Below are 19,669 nucleotides of genomic sequence, written 5' to 3'. Positions count from 1 at the left end.
AGGTCTCTTTGGCCCACAGGATACACGAATGCAAGACAGATTTTGGAGCATGATTTTGACGTGTTCATACTTCCACAGATATCCGTGCATTTGGATGTCATAGACGGAATGGCTTCCAGTGGCTGTCGCTCCCGCTGTGATCTACGGTGCTCACGTGGGCATCGGTTTTCCATGGGGCGGGCCCTGGATTAAGCGCTGATGGGTATTTGTTGCTGTTGCACTCTTGGCACAGCACAGACTTGCCACAGTCTTCTAAAGTAATCTAAAGGTTGCTGGTTTGATCCCAGGCTCCTCCTGCTAGCATGCTGTAGTGTCCTTGAGCAAGACACTTAACCCCCTAATTGCTCCCGATGGCTGCGTCCATCGGTGTTTAGCGTCGGCTAAATGTAATGTAATTATTACCCTGATGTTTATTTGCCTCCAAATATATAAAATACACTGTGAGGTCATTGTTTGATAAACAACCACATCTCAAATTGCATTGGCTGGGAATCAAACCCAGGTCAACTGCTTGGAAGGCAGCTATGCTCACCACTATACCAACAATGCCCATATTGGGAAACATGTGAGGGTTTCTTGGATTGTCGTGTCTTACATTATTGCCCTGACTTTATCTTGTCAATTTGCCTCCAATGTGTGTTGCTCAAATCTGGCTGGAGCAGTTACTTATTATCCATCAGTTGAGTCAGTACAAGACCAAAACATGTAGTGTGTAAGTCCTTGAGAAGGTAGTTGGAGTGTAAAAAGAACTCTGTACTTTGCCTTTCCCCGGAATAACTCAAAATGATGAAGGATGGTATGTACGGTTGTTGTTGAGGATGTGCCAAGTCTTTTCGGATGAGGTGGCCGAGTGGTTAAGGTGATGGACTGCTAATCCATTGTGCTCTGCACGCGTGGGTTTGAGTCCCATCCTCATCGTAGCAGGTGATGCAACATTTATGAAGGCGTCATGGATTTCAATTCCTAGTGTCTCGTTGATATTGCTGTCAATGCGCCTTTCGAACGCACTCAAAGAGTGTCTCTGTCTCTGTATCTTAATGGAGAGAGCGCATTGGACATCTAGGCCTCATAAGCAAGCAATTAAAAAGTTGCTTCTTTCACTCCCATCACAGTCAGGTGTCTGTCTTGTCATCCTTACACCATTCATAAAACAAAGAGCTGCAAAGTTAAACTTTGTTTGTTGTGCAACCCTTGTCCCATCTACAGTAGCTCCTGCCTCATACTGTTAGAAAATCCCTTCCTTTACTAACTGCTTACTCAAAATGATGAAGGATGCATCTGCTACCCGGGTGCTCTCGTCCGGGATATAGACTCCAGAATCCCACAGCTGCTGGATCAAAACCCGTCTGCCTCCACTGTTCTAATCCACATGGGAACCAACGATCTCAGGAACAAACAATCAAAGACACTTAAAGAAGGCATTTTGAAGCTTATTGACAGTCTTCTACAGTCGGACCGCCGGTTCATCGTATCCGGCCTGCTGCCGTGTCCCAGCTTTGGAGACATAAAATTCACGCATGTCCTTCAGCTACACACATGGTTCAAGGGATTCTGCTGCTCCCTCAACGTACCGTTTGTGGACAACTTCGGCACCTTCTTAAACCATCCAAATGTCTTCAGACATGATGGAGTTCATCCAAACTTTCACGGATCACGCCTCCTCACCTTGAACATGGAACTTAGGCTGAAATCCTCTGTTCGCTGCTGATATTTGGTGAGTCCGATCCACTCTGACATTGACGACTGTCACTCTGCTTTACAAATTCCTGTAGCTATTAACCATAGACCGAAATTACGTAACTTCCCTGTAACATACAGGAATCTAAACAATTTACTCTCAGTTCAGACTCAAACTCTAAGTACCCCGCAAAGCCATGCACCCAGAACAATAAAAATGTCTCTATTAAACGTCAGGTCACTAACTAACAATTAGTTTTTAGTGAATGAGCTTATAAGTACCCATAACCTGGATTTCTATCCACTGACTGATACCTGGCCGGAGAGAATTGGCACAGTCGCACTCATTGAGACAGCACCTCCTAATTTCAAGTTAGGCTTAAGGTTAGGGTTAGGGGTTAGGGTTAGGGGTTAGGGTTTAGGGTTAGGGTTTAGGCCGGAAGAGCCTCCCCAGGTGTTATTATAGGGAATTGTTCTACTTAGTAAAATGTTTAAATTGTGTTTTCGCATCAACTCAGTGTCCATTTTTGTTATAAACCTGGCTAAATGACAAGTGGATTAGGCTAATAGACTATTTCAGTTTTAAGGAGGATTGGTACAATTTAATAATGTATAATAATGTTGGGTTACAGCTGGGTTACAGCTGTTCTTTACAGTTCTTTATTTTACTTACACTTTATTTATTTACTTAATTATTATTTTTATTTATTTTATATTTTTTTATTTTACTCATTTATTTATGTGTTTTTCTTTGTCCATTATAGATATTCTGAAAGGAGGGGAGTGATGTCTGATGCTGTTGTTACTGATTATATTGTTGTATTGTATCTATTGTTTTTTTTAAACATATTGTTTAAATCGGGGAAAACAAGGCTTCATTTCTCGACCGCATTTGAAGGAGCCTCCGGAATGGGACAGCACTTCGTTGTGCCGGTGTAATGCATTCGGTCTTAAAATGCAGCCTACAAGGCGGCAGCCCCTGAAATGGGACATAGCTTGTATGTCCCTATCATGGCTTTTCTTGAAGCCAGGTGACAGCAGGGTGCAGATGCCACTAGGCGCCGGCGCATTTTGAGAGATCGACATACAGATGGATTGAAGCCACCCCCAGGTGACCAATTTTGGTTTCAAAACGGCAAATTTCGCCAAAAGGTGACAAGTTTGCATGCCTGGTACATGAGATGGCAGAATTAATCAAGTCCTTGGCACCAATCCGTGCCTTGACAGAGGACAAAAATCTTTTGGCCAAAGCAATAGAAGAGAGTTTGCATCAGCTAATATTTCTGCAAGATACCCAGAGAAACAAGGTGGTTGAAATGCTGTGCCAGCATGGACTAACGGACATGATCCACAGGAGTGCTACAGAACAAGTGGTCTACCTTCTTGGAGAGAGGACTTCCCTGCTGGAGAAGACAGATGGCTCGCAAGGATCAAGAGGACATCCCTGCACAAGGCCACCAACTGGACGTCGATGCCCAGGGATGGAAAGAGAATACATATGGAGCAGAGGTCAGGCTGCGGTATGGCCAGGCAGTCGGTATTGGGGGTTCCTTTCTGCAGCGGGAAAAGGCTTTGTGCCGACTAGCCAAGGCCCACATTGAAATCCGGTGCTGACGGATGAGTTGGAGTCTGCACAGACAGCTCAGACAGGAAGTAGATCAGCTGAAGAATTGTGAAATTGTTGAGCTGCACAAGGTGCTCAATAATCACCTCGACCAGGAGACGAGAGCCCTTAGAGCAAGGCAACAAGGTAGAAAAACTATTTCTTGGCAATTTACTGTTATGAAACTGCTATATACTTGACAGTTTAGGAAACACCATTGTGACCAGTTTCATCAGCAAGCAAATACTTTTTTGTAGGTTCCAAAGATTACACTTGTTGTTAATAAGCATGATGTAATATCCCAAAGAATGCATTTGTGAGGGAAAATTGTCATGAATGGTTGTAAATGGTCATGAGTGGTCAAAAGTTTTCATGCCTGATCTGAAATTGTTTTGCGATCAACATCAATATCTGATAAATAATGTTTTGCGATCACCCAGTAAACAGATGATTTCTAGGTAAGAAGCAGTGTCCTCATCAACATATAGTCAGCTAGAGTTCAGGTCCAAATGCATTTGGTCTGATAGTAAAGGCATTAACAGAGGATGGTTTTGATCAATCAATCTCTGGATTATGGGTGCAGCAAACCTCAGTATTTAGCTCGGCTCATAAGCACATCAGGTGGGACTCGGACTGATAATCCCTGGTTAAGGAGGGGAAAATTGTCATGAATGGTTTTAAAGTATTTGTGAGTAGTCATGAGTGTTTTTGTGAAGAGCATGATCACTCGTTGGATTCTGGTTGTGTAGGGAATAAGCAGTTTTTTTTACAACAAATAGCATGAGTTGACATCCTGTGGGAGCAAATTAGAGGCCTAAAGAGTATGTGGTTTTGATCCATTGAACTATGGGTCATGAGGCCTGCATGCACTCTGCACCCCAGATGGGACTTGAACCCACAATCCCTGGCTTAGGAGGCCAGTGCCTTATCCATTAGGCCACTGGGGCTGCCGCGGACAAGCACCTGAACAAAACACCGAATTTTCATGTACAATGGCAACAAGATAGAGAATTTTGGCAATTTACTGCAATGAAATTGCTATATTCTTGACAGCTTACGTAACACCATTATGATCAGTTTGAACAGCAAGCAAATACTTTTTTCTAGTTGACATCGTTTATACTTGTTGTTAATTAGCATGATGTAACATCCCAAGGAATGCATTTGTGAGGGAAAATTGTCATGACCGGTTGTAAATTGTCATGAGTGGTCAAAAGTTCTCATGCCAGGTCTGAAATTGTTTTGTGATCAGCATCAACAACTGTTAAATACACGTTGTCTAGGTAGCAAGCTTTTTCGGTGTCAACATATATTAGCATGGGTTGAGCAGAGGACGGTTGTGATCCATTGACCTCTGGATTATGGGCCCAGCCTGCTTCTGCTGGGAACTCTGCTCACGAGCACCTTACATGGGACTTGAATTCACAATAGCTGGTTTACAAGGGGAGACTTGTCATGACTGATCAGAAGATGTTCATGAGTTGTCATGACTGGTCTGAAATTGTTTTGTGAACAGCAGATAAGAAGCTGATTCCTTTTCAACATATAGTTGGCATGAGTTCACATCCTGAATCATATGTTGTGGTAGCAAAGGGGAGGCCTTCATGGAGGATGGTGTTGATCCATCAACATCACTCTGCTTTTAAGAAGCCAGATAGGACTCAAACCAACAATGTTTTGTTTGGGAGTTGAATTTGTCAAGAATGGTTAGTGATCAGCATCAACACCTGTTAAGTACATGTAAGAAGCTTTCTTTTTTTCAAAGCTTACTCAGTATCAGTTTAGAGAACACCTGTTAGGAGCATATTATATTGGTAAGAAGCTGTTTTGTTCTGAACATGAAATCAGTACAATCCACATCTTGAGGTACGGAATACAACGCCTTAGCAGAGGATGGTTTCGATCCATCGACCTCTGGGTTATGGGCCCAGCACGCTTCCGCTGCGCCACTCTGCTTTTGAGAGCCTCCTGTGGTACTTGAGCACACAATCCCTTGTTTAGGAGGTGAAATCATCAAGAGTGGAGGGAATTTTTGGAAGATGTTTTGCGATCAGCATCAACACCTGGCAAATTGATGATTTATGGGTAAGAAGCAGTGTCCTCCTCAACATATAGTCAGCTAGAGTTTAGGTCCAAATGCATTTGGTCTGATAGTAAAGGTAAGGCCTTAACAGAGGATGGTTTTGAGCAATCAAATTCTGGATTATGTGGGCAGCATGCCTTAGCTGTTTTGATTACAACAATTAGCATGAGTTCACATCCCAAAGAATGCATTTGTGAGGGAAAATTGTCATGACTGGTTGTAAATTGTTATGAGTGGTCAAAAGTTATCACGCCTGGTCTGAAATTGTTTTGCGATCAGCATCAACAACTGTTAAATACACGTTGTCTAGGTAGGAAGCTTTTTCCGTGTCAACACATATTTGCATGAGTTCACATCCTTTTGTAGCAGAGGAAAGGCCTTAGCAGAGGATGATTTTGATCCATTGACCTCTGGATTATGGGCCCAGCATCTTCCTCTGATAACTCTGCTCATAAGCTCCTCAGGTGGGACTCAAATTCACAATCCTTGGTTTAGGAGGGGAGAATTGTCATGACTGGTCAGAAGATGTTCCTGAGTTGTCATGACTGGTCTGAAATTGTTTTGTGACCAGTTTGTCCATCTGTTCTATAAACGTTGTGTAAATAAGGAGCTGTTTCCTTTTCAACATGTAGTGGGCATGTTCTGGTAGCAAAGGGGAAGGATTAGTGGAGGATGGTGTTGATCAATCAACATCAGGGTTATGGTTACTCTGCTTCCAAGAACCCCAGATAAGCTTTGAGCCCACATGCTCTTGTTTGAAAGGTGAAATTGTAAGAGAATGGCTTGATCCATAGACATTTGGTTTATGGGCCGTAAATAGATGATTTCTAGGTAAGAAGCAGTTTTCTCCTCAACATATTGTTAGATAGAGGTCGGGTCCAAATGTAGTTTGACTGATAGTAAAGGTCAGGCCTTTACAGAGAATGGTTTTGATCAATCAATCTCTGGGTTATGGGGCCAGCATGCCTTTGCTGGCAACTCTGCTTACAAGCACATCAGGTGGGACTCGGACCCCAAAATCCGTGCTTTAGGAGGGGGAAATTGTAGGAGGAAAAGCAGGAACTCTGTCAGATTCCTTGGACCGTTCCAGATCCTCCTCACCACTGCAGCATCAGTTAAGGTGGCAGACCGACCTACGTGGGCACACGCATCTCATTGCAAGAAAGTCTGCAACCTTCCAGAGGACCAGATAAACGGCAACAACGGAGAATCATGGGACGTGAACTGAGATCACGATCCTAGCGGGATATGTGCAAGTAACCTCCATCTCCACGAAAGGGATATGCCATGACAGAACTCGTACTTGAAAAGGATGACGCCCCGTCAACAGGAAAAAAATGATCAGGTCTGTAAATAATCCTTCTTGCCATTGAAATCGCCCTGTTAATCATCCAACCCTGGAACACAGTTCCACAGCGAGACTGGAATGTGAGAGGCTTGGGCTCACCTGCTAAACGTAGCAAAATACTAACTCACCTCACCAAGATGAACCACAGCTTCTGTCTACTGCAAGAAACCCACGTCACTGCATTTGAGCACCTCAAACTCAAAGCTAAATGGCTTAGTCAGATGTTTTCGGCATCATACAACTCAAAAAAAAGAGGTCTATCTATATTGATCAATAAAAGTATCCCATATCAAAATAAAACCACAATATCAGACACAGAAGTGCGTTTCATAATGATGAATGGGATTTTAGGTAACATCAAATGAACCTTAGCTAATATTTATGGCCCCAATGAAGATGACCAAAATTTCTTTCACAATATATTTTCAAAACTTTTAGAATTTTCTGAATAAACTATCATTTATGAGAGGAGACTTCAACACAGTACTGGATCCAAATTTAGACCTTTCTCAAACCAGAAATATTCCCAAATCCTGGCGTTTGCCGGACACTATAAAACAATATATGAGTGATCTTGCTGTTGGGGATTGTTGGAGATCAAATAACCCACATTCTATAGAATACACATATTATTCACCATCCCACCAAAGTTTCTCTCGAATCGACCTTTTCTTGACAAATAACTCCGCACTGTCCAAAATCACAAATCCAGAAATTCACCCTATTGTAATTTCCGATCACGGGCCGATTAGTTTCAACCTGATAAAGGAAACAAACCGGAACCCTCCCAGCAGGTGGCGGTTTAACACCTCACTTTTAACAGATAAAGAATTTAACCATTTATTTTCAAGAGAATGGACTTCCTTCACTGAACTGAATGACTCCCCAGAAATATCACCATCCTTACTTTGGGAAACAGCTAAGGCAGTTCTAAGAGGTAATATTATTTCATTCTCCACTCACGAGAAAAAGAAAGGACAAGAATGCCCAAATAAACTCGAACAGCGACTAAAGGAGTTTGGACCCACTCATCTTCTGAGCAAATCCGAAATGAGATCAGAACAATTACATCTCAACTTGAAATCCATCAAAGACACAATTCCTTATGACAGGAACAAGAGCAAATTTCTTTGAATTCAATGACAAATCAGGTAAATTTCTTGCCAATCAATTGAAACGTGATAGAGAAAAATCACTTATTACAGCCGGAGTTCGGGGAGGCTTCGTGGCCCCTTGCACTGTTTGGAGGCGCCGCAACATAATACCGACCTTCTACACCAGTACCTATGGGGATAAGTCATGTAGACTTACCGGTGGACATCCTACATACGCACGCACGCACGCACGCACGTCTGCCTGGAGGTTACCCCAGAAACCTCCTGGTTGCTTTCCTCCCTCATTTACTACCATAACTATGACAGGAAGAGGCCACGTGACCAGTTTGAGTTCCAGTTTTCCTTGACCTAATTCAGTTTTTCAAGACATGTTGTCGTCCAATGTTCAAGTTTTGGTGTAAATGTTGTTTGTTTCTATGTTTATTTGTCTCACCGTGATGATTGTCCCCCTCTTGGAGTAGTGATCAGTTGTTTATATACCCAAACATGATAAATAGGTCTCCAAAGAGGGGGGTTGGTGGTGGCTCTCCATAACCAAAAACTGTGCTCTTGTCATTCTATAGGTCATCCACAGGACAGAGTTATTGCAGCAGTTCTTGATGATTTAAGAATTAATAAAGAGTTGCATTGCAGGTTGAGAACTTGAACTCCACTTGCAGACTAACTCTGTCCTGAATGCAATGGCATACAAATACTCTATGTTGTATGCCCAGCATGCTGACAACACAGTTTAAAAAAATAAAAGAAAAAGTGGTATAAAGACGAGATCACATTGTACCGGCCCAACTGAAACCAGGCCAACTAACACCAGGTCGGTTTCTTTTTTCTTTTTGTTTGCCTAACCCAATTTTAATGCATTAGTTGAAATAACAAAGTCTCTACTTAAAATGTTAAGGCAACAAGGTTACTTTGTTTAAGCGGAGGTACTCACCCATCCTCCCTGACTCTGGATCCATGGATCAAGGTGGTGGCCCAGGTATATGGTCATCTAGTCTATGATACAGGGCACCATGTGTTGATCATGTCCTTCTGCACGCAATCCACGTAGAGGGCACCTCCAAAGGCTAACAGGCCCACCATGCGTCCCCAGTTGATCCTGTCCCGAAAAACCTCGTCCATCACGTTCTCAAAGCTGTTGTAGGCCATGGCGGTAGTCATGTGGAGCTGGGATGACATGTCGCTAAAGGCCTTCATATAGCGCAGCTCAAACTTGTCCGCCAACTCCCGAAGTGCCTTTTCACTTCAGTGTTGGATTGTTCTGCTGAGACAATTTGTAGCTGATGAAGGAGACCACCATCTCTCTGTTGCTGTGCTCCATGCTGGAAACTGCCAAGCTCAGTGTTTGTTCTCCTGAGTAAGCTGTTAATCATCTGGAAGGTATCTGTTTACTGACCAACTAACTGATTCCTAAAACGTAATGCAGTAAGTCGAATACTATAGAATAATATAAAAATATATAGAATAAAATAAAATAAAATAAAATAAATAGAATAGAAAAAGGGAGTAGGCGCAGCAATACGGTAATACTGAACAACCCAGAACAGTCACACAGTGTGCGGTACAGTATGCTACATACAGTACAGTGAGGTAGTGGAGCCTATGTGTGTGGCTCAGTGAGGACCCCTGGTGAGGTCATCATTGACAGTTCTTATGGCTTGCGGGAAAAAACTCAGTCTCAGTCTCTCTGTTCTCGCTGTGTGACTGCGGAGGCGCTTGCCTGACCGCAGCAGCTGGAACGGTCCGTTGTTGGGGTGATGAGGATCCTTCATGATCCTGCGGGCTCTGCTACTACACCTCCTGCTGTATAAATCCTGCAGGGAGGGGAGTGTAGTTCCAGTGGTACGTTCAGCCGAACGCACCAACTTCTGCAGGGCCTGCCTCTCCTGAGCAGTACAGTTCCCAAACCAGGCAGTGATGTTGCCTGTCAGGATGCTCTCCACTGCTCCAGAGTAGAAGGACTTGAGGATCCTCACCGAGACCTGGAATTTCCTCAGCTGCCTGAGGTGGTAAAAACGCAGCCTCGCCTTTCTCACCAGAGTGTCTGTTTGTAAAGTCCATGTTAAATCCTCTGTGATGTGGACTCCCAGGTAATTGAAGCTGCTCACCCTGTCGACAGAAGTCCCATTAATCACCAATCATCACTTCACAATTTACGCCTCAATTTCACTCATCGATGGCAGCGGCAGTGCACACCAGCTCATCGAGGGCACTTTAGGGTTCAGTGTCTTCCTCAAGGATACTTTGACGTGCTGCCAGGAGTGACGGGGCATTACCCCAGGAACCCTCTGATTACTGGACAACCCGCTCTACCTCCTGCGCCACCATCGCCCACAAGCCAACGAAGGCATTTAGAGCGACACAGGGGGCGTTCACAGATTGTGTTATTTTTCAGTTGACATGGGCGCAGTGTATCGTGCAGTCCCAGACGTATGGCCATGTGTACTCCATTGGTTGTGGGGTCGTAGGTACGAGGACCCCATTATCTTTTAGTGGTTGAGCATAATGCCATAGTATCTGGAGTACTATTAATGATGTTGTGATTAGTATGAATTCTAAGGTCCCTCTGACCCTGCAGAGTCGTTTTAATGGGTTAAATGGATGCAATGTGCTTTGCCGGCTCACGCTTTCTGCTGGGTGTAATCACTGGGTGTGAGTACTTAGCTTTTGGCAGTGGCATTGGATTCCTCGGTGGATGCAGCGCTGATGGCGTTGGTGTCGTTTTGTCCACAGGTTGGCAAGGATGTCGGTGAGCGGGGGAGACAGTTCTGGTGGTTCCGTTGGGGTCAGTTGGGTTCAGTCGTGGTTATATGTGGGTTTTAGTTAATAATCAGCACTAGTGTCTATGCCAAATGTGTGGAGCTTGGAGTGGGTGCAACTCAGTGTTATAATCTTGCTGAGTGGTGGCTAAGCTGTGGATCCTGGGCGGGGTTAGTCACACACACACACACACACATTCACACATCATCAGCAAAGCGCATGCAGTTGGAATCTCTTCCAGAAACTTCTCTCAGCACGCTCCAAACCTTTAGCCTAGGGGTCGGGAACCTTTGGCTCGCAATCTAATTCTGGCTCTTTGGATGATGCTTGCAGACAATTTTGAGCTAAAATTTTTCATCACAATTAACAAGTAATAAGTAATTATTCTATGTCTTTTTAAAGTATAACAGGTAAGAGAAATTTCATTTTGAAAATTCAAATTTGTCCATCAATCACAATGTGATTGATGGATAAAAGAATTGATCAGATAGGATGTGATTCATCTGATCGATAAGTCTGGAGATGGTCCAATTAGTAAAGTTAATGCATTTCTTTCTGAGAGCCGTTCAGATTGACCGGGAGCCGCACCTCACACCTTAAATTTAATATTTTCTATCCAACTTTATTTTATTTAAAATTATTGGGAAATATCGCAACAAATTGAATCCCAATACTAAATCTATCGCAAAACTCTTCATATCGGGATGGTATCGTGTCATGAGGTCTACGATGATTCCCAGCCCTCATTGAGGGATGATATATTTTTATATACATATATCAATAATTATTTCCACTTTTATATTCTAACACATTATAACCACTTTTCATTGACTACCGAAGTGGGCCACAGATAAAGCCTTGGGCTACATTTTTGTTTGCACTTAATCGTTGTGTCCTCCCAAGGTCTGGAAGCCACCACACCTAACACAAACATATGCAAACACAAACCCATTGACAAAAAATTTGACATTCCAATGGAGCAATCAGCCCTATTTCACGGAGAGGTGAAAATTCCGATGCTTCCGATAATTAATTTTTTTTTTTAATATAAACCATGAACTTAAAACTGTGTTAACATTGAAACAATCTTGAGTGTTCAGTAGAATCCATACACTATGAAGCCTAGTTATCTTTAGTACATATTGCTGGTGTATATTTTATTCTATTGACTTTTATTTATTGATTGTTCATATGTTATACATTACATTTATATTTAGTCATTTAGCAGACGCTTTTATCCAAAGCGACTTACAAGGGAGAATAACATTCAAGCTACATTGCGACAGAGATTAGTGTAACAACAGCATTTGTGTAACAATAAATACTGCTAGGTAGTGCTAAGGAATTGTAGGTTAGGACAGGAGGTACTCACTGAAGAGCTGGGTCTTCAAGTGCTTCTTAAAGACAGAGAGGGAGGTCCCTGCTCTGGTCATTTTTGGCAGCTTGTTCCACCAACGTGGAACTACAAATGAGAATAGCCTGGATTGCCGTGGCTGTATGGCCGGCAGAGCCAGGCGACGCTCATTTGACGAGCGCAGCATCCGGGGGGCAACCTGTGCTCTTACAAGAGCATTTAAGTAGGCGGGAGCATTCCCAGCAATCACTCTGTAGGCCAGCATAAGAGACTTGAACTTGATGCGGGCGGCTACAGGTTACCAGTGGAGCTCGATGAGCAGCGGAGTGACATGTGCCCTCTTTGGCTGGTTGAACACCAGTCGCGCCGCCGCATTCTGTATCATCTGTAGTGGCTTCCCCGCACAGGCTGGCAAGCCTGTTAAGAGGGCGTTGCAGTAGTCAAGACGGGACACCACCAAGGTTTGTAGCAGCAGTTGAGTGGCATATTGGGTCAGGTACGGCCTGACATTTCGGATGTTGAGTAGTGCGAAGCGGCAGGACCGGGAGACGGCGGCAACATGGTCCGAGAATGTCAGTTGGTCATCGATAATGACACAAAGATTCCTTGCAGCCTTGGTAGGAACAAGAGATAGAGAGTCGATTTTAATATCAATGTTGTGATATTGTGTTATTGTTTTATTGTTGCTTTTTGAAAATTTTAAATGTAATCTATTGAATGTGGGGTGGTTGAGGGGGGATGAGGTGTTTCTCAGAGAGCACTGCAAATGCAGAAATCAATTGCAATATTTCACAATTATTTTGATCCCAATAACTCCTAAAAAAAGAAAGTTCAAAGACCTTGATATTGAAATCAAAAGGCCATTGACTAGAACCTATAAATCTACACACTTGGCCACTTTTAAACAAAGGAAAACTGTGACTTACCTCTCTCTTAGTAGTAAATTGCAGTGATTGTCTGACAACAATGTGTCTATCTTACCATTCAGTATGACACTATATTATTGTGGCCCACGGATATTAAAGATGTCCACAACCACGTTGAAAATCACTTATTAGTGTCTTTATTTAACTAGATTTTCTTTTAGGTAAATACTTTAATATGATTGATACTACTCCTTTGCATTTTTGATTTTTTTAAATACTGTTTTATTTTAATCACTACTATGCCTTTATTTGAGCTATTATGTAGAGTTGAGTTGGACGGCCTCTTTAAGTGGCTCCCATTGTACATCAGGGAACTGAATATAACATGACTTTTAATTCTAATACATTAAGTACATTATTACGCTGATGTATATCCTGTTTATTTGCCTCCAAATATATAAAATTCACTGCAAAGCCAGTGTTTGATAAACAACCAGACACCAATCCCATAGGCTGGGAATCAAACCAGGTCAACTGCTTGGAAGGCAGCTATGCTCACCACTATACCACCAATGCCCATGCTGAGAAAAATGTGAGGGTTTCTTGGATTGTCGTGTCTTACATTATTGCCCTGACGTTAATCTTGTCAATTTGCCTCCAATATGTGTTGCTCAAATCTGGCTGGAGCAGTTCCTTATTATATATCAGTTGAGTCGGTACAAGACCAAAACATATAGTGTGTAAGTCCTTGGCAAGGTAGTTAGAGTGTAGAACGAACTCTGTACTTTAAATTGCCCTTCCCTGGAATTACTCAAAATGATGAAGGATGGTATGTACGGTTGTTGTTGAGGATGTGCCAAGCCTTTTCGGATGAGGTGGCCGAGTGGTTAAGGCGATGGACTGCTAATCCATTGTGCTCTGCACGCGTGGGTTCGAGTCCCATCCTCATCGTAGCTGGTGATAGAACATTTATGAGGGCGTCATGGCTTTCAATCCTACAGTGTCTCTTTATTATTCCTGTCGAACGCACTCAAAAAGTTTCTCTGTCTCTGTAGCTTAATGGGAGAGCGCATTGGACATCTAGTCCTCATAAGCAAGCAATTAAAAAGTTGCTTCTTTCACTCCCATCACAGTCAGGTGTCTGTCTTGTCATCCTTACACCATTCATAAAACGAAGAGCTGCAAAGTTAAACTTTGTTTGCTGTGCAACCCTTGTCCCATCTAGAGTAGCCCCTCCTGTAGCCTCATACTGTTAGAAAATTCCTTCCTTTACTAACTGCTTACTCAAAATGATGAAGGATGCATCTGCTACCCGGGTGCTCTCGTCCAGGATATAGACTCCAGAATCCCATAGCTGCTAGATCAAAACCCATCTGCCTCCACTGTTCTGATCCACATGAAAACCAACGATCTCAGGAACAAACAATCGAAGACATTTAAAGAAGGCATTTCGAAGATTATTGACAGTCTTCTACAGTCGGACCGCCGCTTCATCGTATCCGGCCTGCTGCCGTGTCCCAGCTTTGGAGACATAAAATTCACGCATGTCCTTCAGCTACACACATGGTTCAAGCGATACTGCTGCTCCCTCAACGTACCGTTTGTGGACAACTTTGTCACCTTCTTAAACCATCCAAACGTCTTCAGACATGATGGAGTTCATCCAAACTTTAACGGATCAAGCCTCCTCACCTTGAACATGGAACTTACGCTGAAATCCTCTGTTCGCTGCTGATGGTTGGTGAGTCCGATCCACTCTGACATTGACGACTGTCACTCTGCTTTACAAATTCCTGTAGCTATTAACCATAGACGAAATTACGTAACTTCCCTGTACAGGAGTTCCCTGTAAATTGTTTGGATTCCATACAGGAATCCAAACAATTTACTCTCAGTTCAGACTCAAACTCTAATACCCCACAAAGCCATGCACCCAGAACAATAAAAAAGTCTCTATTAAACGTCAGGTCACTAACTAACAAGTCATTTTTAGTTAATGAGCTTATAAGTACCCATAACTTGGATTTCTCTCCACTGACTGAGACCTGGCTGGATAGAAATGGCACAGTCGCCCTCATTGAGACAGCACCTCCTAATTTCAATTTCATTCAGACAACTAGAGCTGATAAGAGAGGCAGTCGAATAGCTGCTGTCTTCTTCTCTGATATCTATACTTGCAAGGAAATTCTCCTCGGACAATTCACGTCATTTGAACACCTTGCAATATCTATGAACTGCAGTACCCCGATTTTAATCATCGCTGTTTATCGGTCACCAAAATCTAAATGTTGCTTTCTTGATTAATTCTCTGAGCTACTGTCCAAGGTCTGCACTGATTATGATCGTGTAATAATCTCAGATGGTTTTAATATTCCTGTTGACAATTAAATAAACCCAGATGCTCAACCCTTCATTAGCCTATTGGAGAAATTTGACTTCACTCAGCATGTTTCTGGACCCACCCACACTAAGGGGCATACTCTGGACTTGGTCATATCAAAAGGACTAAATATCACTGTACCCTATGTCATGGATGTTGCTATTTCAGATCACTGTTGCATTTTCATTGACATGTCTGCTATTCCTGTACAACAGAGAGGTACCAGAACAATTGTGGCATCCCAATACAGCCCCATTGTAAAAGATAATTACTACGAGTACACGTCTTCTTCATCAATACATCAAATTCATCAAGGAACTACAAAGTGGCATCACAAACAAGGATCTGCTGGGCCTCATCTGCCGATGCTGCTTGCTCCAGCGAAAAACCACTCTCAGGGTGAGTGTTACCTCACAAATTGAGCTGTGTGTGGTTTTTAAAGCGGTAGTATTTTGGGTGGATAGACTGCACTGACAAGAGCAAATTGTGCGGAGATGGAGATGATGTGTTGATGTGTGAAGTGAGTTTCCGTCTAAATTGGTGTTTATTAATTTGTAAAAGACGTAAATAAGAGGAATAAGAGAATAATCAACGAAGAAAAACAGAATTAAGTGGAAATAGAGAATAGAGACGGAGAAATAAAAGATGAAGTTAAAAGTAAAAGATAAAGGCTTAAAAGATGTGGAGAAAGTTTAAGTAAAAAGTAATTATAGAAAAGCAGAACGAGTAGCCAAAAGTTATTTAAATAACCATGCAAGATTAACGAAACCAAGGCCCGTATCTCCTTAATCAGTTAAACATGTGTACATTAAATGCTGCGTGAAAGTGGCCAAATGAAAATATAATATAATCAAATCTATGTAGGAAAAACAAAGAGGAAATAACCCTGGCCAGGGGAATTGACTCAAAATAAAATGATATGATTAAAGATGAAAAAGGATGACAAGTGAAAAAGAGATAAAAGTTAAAAGTCTAAAGTAATAAGAAAAAGATGAAAAGTGAAAAGGAGATAAAAGTTAAAAGCCCAAAGTAAGATGAAAAAGATGAAAAGTGAAGCAAAAAGAGTTACAAGTTAAAGGCTTAAAAGATGAAAAATAAGTTTGAGAAAAAATGGGGAAAAGTTTGGCCAAAGTGAAAATCTTGAAAAGTATACATGAGTTGACGTTAAAGTATAAAATTAAGCGTTGTTAGAATGTGGTGCCAGAAAGACATGTCTTCTTTTTCCTTTTGGGGTGTGAGTGTGCCTGTGTGTGTGTGTGAGTGTGCCGGCTAAAGAGATTTGAAGAGATTTGTGTATTGTTCGTGTATGTGTATAAATGATATATAGAATACATGGGTTATTAAATAGGTATAAATATGTGATGAGCAGTTAAATAATACATATAAGAAATATTTCTTGCCCCTTTAGTGATAAATATATATGAGGTTTTTTTGCCTCCGCTTCAGTGTGTGTGTGTGTAACAGTTTTTACAAGAATGAAGCAGCTTGTATCGTTCAAAGTTTTACTTAGAAAGCACTGTAAAAAGACAAACGTGTTTTCCAGCCAACCGGATCAAAAAAGAAAAGCATGTGGCAGCTCACTTCCGCATGTGTCATCAAACCCAAACTACGGCAAGATCGATAGCAAAACAAACATCGCGTTTAGAGTTACCACTAGGGTCGCCCTTTCCCCAGATATACATCAGAACATTACACTCCCCGCTTGTTATAATGTATTATAACACTATTCCCCTTTTACAAGTAAAACAACTTCAGAGACTGGTCTAGAATACACCTGCTGAGTACCCTGTCTGACCACTCTCACATCTACTTTGCAGACTTTAGAGTCTTTGCTGGGAATGGCATTCACCCCACTCCGACTGGCCATTCGTTCTGCTTGACCTGTGCATCCTTGAGCAGCACAACATCTCCTTGGCTCAGGTTTGGCTTGTCCACGTGCCAATTTCTCCTTGGTTGGAGTGACACCAGGTACTCTTGACGCCAGCGTTTCCAGAATGCGTCGGCCAAAGCCTGTACCTGCCTCCACTGCTTGTTGTTGTAGCCCAATACGATTGGGCTGTCTATAATCAAGTCCGCCATTTCAACAGCCAAGACAGCACCACAAAGTTCGAGCCGTGGAACAGTATGTGGGGGATGAGGAGCCAGCTTTGACTTGCTCATGACGAATCCAATGTGAATGTGTCCGTTTTCATCTGTTGCTTTAATATAGGCCACTGCTGATATGGCCATAGTGGAAGAATCAGAGAAGACAGAGTTCTCTGTGGTTTGTGGAGCACAAGGAAACGGGCACATAGGGTCTTTCAATCTGAAGCTGCTCAAGCTCACAGAGTGAGTTGGTCCACATTTTCCATTGTTCCTCTTTTAACGCTGGCAGGGGAGCATCCCATTCAGCTTGTTCGGCAGACAGCTCCCTGACTAAGACCTTTCCTTGAATTGTGACAGGTGCATGAAGTTGAAGAAGTGCTCTTTCATTGCATGTTTCTTTTCCAGTATGCGGCGGAGGGAGGCAAGGCGGTTAACAGCATGTTTACTGTTGTTGGGCAGACGCGGCCTGTTTGGCCTTAGTGGCAGCGGTGCAACCCAGCAGTGTGCTTCATTCATGTAAACCTCCTTATCCATGAGGTCAAGGAACAGCTCATCTTTGATGGAGAGGCCAAATTGGTCGTCGCGTTGTGTTCTTTGAAACAGGTTTCTGCCCAGGCTGTCTGTTTCATCGGCTGAATGAGACACACATGGAGAGATGTGGCGTGGATCAGGGCTGTCAATCTTCTCTCTGACCGTTAAGCTGCTGATGCATGGGCTGAGGTGGGATTGGCGCCCACTCCTCAGCACTCTGGTTCTGAAGACACTGGCAGTGGTGGGTTTGTGTGCTCTTCCCAGACACACATCTCCAATTATCACCCATCCTAGGTCGAGTCGTTGGGCAAACAGTGCGTTGTGTGGCCCATTACATTGTTCCCGCACTTTGTGCACCTGAATTAAGTCTCTCCCAAGGAGAATAAGGATGGGCGCGTCTGGGTCCAGGACTGGGATTTTGTCTGCCAAGTATTTGAGGTGAGGATGCTGTCTGGCTACGTCTGGTGATGGTATTTCAGACCTGTCGTCTGGCAGCATGTTGCACTCAATCAGAGTAGGCAAGGGAATGTGGATGTTGCCATCTAATGACTCCACCATGAAGTTGCTGGCTCGCCGTCCGGCCGTATCCACCACTCCTGAACATGTCTTCAAAGTATATCTTGTTCCTGTGCCTTGGATTCCGAATTGTTGGAAGAATTCAGTTTTGCCTAGGGACTTGTTACTCTGGTCATCAAGAACAATGTAGGTCTTCATGGCTAGGTCTCTTTGGCCCACAGGATACACGAATGCAAGACAGATTTTGGAGCAAGATTTTGACGTGTTCATACTTCCACAGATATCCGTGCATTTGTATGTCATAGACGGAATGGCTTCCAGCGGCTGTCGCTCCCGCTGTGATCTACGGTGCTCATGTGGGCATCGGTTTTCCATGGGGCGGGCCCTGGATGAAGCGCTGATGGGTCTTTGTTGCTGTTGCACTCTTGGCACAGCACAGACTTGCCACAGTCTTCTAAAGTAATCTAAAGGTTGCTGGTTGATCCCAGGCTCCTCCTGCTAGCATGCTGTAGTGTCCTTGAGCAAGACACTTAACCCCCTAATTGCTCCTGATGGCTGCATCCATCGGTGTTTAAATAATTGTAAGTCGCTTTGGATAAAAGCATCTGCTAAATGTAATGTAATTATTACCCTGATGTTTATTTGCCTCCAAATATATAAAATACACTGTGAAGTCAGTGTTAGATAAACAACCACATCTCAAATTGCATTGGCTGGGAATCGAACCCAGGTCAACTGCTTGGAAGGCAGCTATGCTCACCACTATACCACCAATGCCCATATTGGGAAACATGTGAGGGTTTCTTGGATTGTCGTGCCTTACATTATTGCCCTGACTTTATCTTGTCAATTTGCCTCCAATGTGTGTTGCTCAAATCTGGCTGTAGCAGTTCCTTATTATCCATCAGTTGAGTCAGTACAAGACCAAAACATGTAGTGTGTAAGTCCTTGGCAAGGTAGTTGGAGTGTAAAAAGACTCTGTACTTTTCTTTCCCCGGAATAACTCAAAATGATGAAGAATGGTATGCACGGTTGTTGTTGAGGATGTGCCAAGCCTTTTCGGATGAGGTGGCCGAGTGGTTAAGGTGATGGACTGCTAATCCATTGTGCTCTGCACGCGTGGGTTCGAGTCCCATCCTCATCGTAGCAGGTGATGCAACATTTATGAAGGCGTCATGGATTTCAATTCCTACAGTGTCTCTTTGTTATTTCTGTCAATGCGCCTTTCGAACGCACTCAAAGAGTGTCTCTGTCTCTGTATCTTAATGGAGAGAGCGCATTGGACATCTAGTCCTCATAAGCAAGCAATTAAAAAGTTGCTTCTTTCACTCCCATCACAGTCAGTTTGTCCGTC

The sequence above is a fragment of the Zeus faber genome (genome assembly GCF_960531495.2).
Source record: "Zeus faber genome assembly, chromosome: 21".
NCBI classification, from domain to species: Eukaryota; Metazoa; Chordata; class Actinopteri; order Zeiformes; family Zeidae; genus Zeus; species Zeus faber.
This window is presented reverse-complemented; position numbering follows the sequence as displayed.